Source organism: Cynoglossus semilaevis, chromosome 13, assembly GCF_000523025.1.
Source record: "Cynoglossus semilaevis isolate Cse_v1.0 chromosome 13, Cse_v1.0, whole genome shotgun sequence".
NCBI classification, from domain to species: domain Eukaryota; kingdom Metazoa; phylum Chordata; class Actinopteri; order Pleuronectiformes; family Cynoglossidae; genus Cynoglossus; species Cynoglossus semilaevis.
The window spans coordinates 20,760,233-20,761,065 of record NC_024319.1 but is presented as its reverse complement, the minus strand read 5'-3'; the positions used below and the strand labels follow the sequence as shown (position 1 = coordinate 20,761,065).

Here is an 833-nt window from a genome sequence, read left to right as displayed (position 1 = left end):
ATGACAGGGTCTCCTGCTGCAGGGAGACAGCGGTGCTGATGGTTTTGTCCTCAGTAAAACTGGAGGCACTTTACCTGGACCGGTTGGTAATTTAGCTAAAGGCAGGAGGAGAAGAGATGAATACAAATATTTTTAATCCTCTGAACATTGGTGTCAGTCAGTAATAAATGTTCTGTTAAAATATAAAGTGTATGAATGGTCACATAAGAGCGTAAAGATTGGATCTAAAGGTTAGCCAAAAATTTGAGATAGCTAGTCAGTTTTTTTTTTACTAAATATTTAGTGTAAAATTAGCAAAATTGATAGTAAAAGGACTAAAAGAAATAATATACTGGTGCTTCTTTTATATTTATAAAGATGTTTACATTACATGAATGAAAGGACAACCTACGTGAGCAGTTTCTACCATCACCGTTGAATCCCTGAGGACAGACTCCACAGATGAAGGAGCCCAGAGTGTTGTTACAGCCCACACCTGGAAAACAAGGCTGATGGACACATTCATCTATGTCCTCCCTACAAGTACGACCTACAAAACCACAGGAACGCCAACGGCATCAGTTCTCAACTTAAAATGGTCTCCATATTAAATTTATGTTGAGTGTAAAGTGTCAGATCTCTGTACCAGTCATGCCAGGAGGACAAACGCAGGAGAAAGAGTCTGGTCTGTCAATGCATCGCCCCAGTCTGCAGGGGTTTGGTTTACAGTCGTCAATGTCCACCTCACACCTCCTGCCCGTGAATCCGCTCTGACAGACACACACATATTCACCGCTGCCCACAGGGAGGCGCCCATCAGACACACAGGTGGCACCGTTTACACACTCACAGGA

General features: G+C 42.7%; 1 long non-coding RNA gene across 1 annotated transcript; it reads right to left on the bottom strand.

Annotated features, from left to right (window-relative positions):
• Nucleotides 1-827, bottom strand: LOC103388962 (uncharacterized). Its single transcript, XR_522555.3, has 3 exons — nt 626-827; nt 392-529; nt 1-95 (listed from the first exon to the last, which is right to left on the bottom strand). It is a non-coding gene; the product is annotated as an uncharacterized LOC103388962 (long non-coding RNA).
• Nucleotides 828-833: the final 6 nt, after the last annotated feature.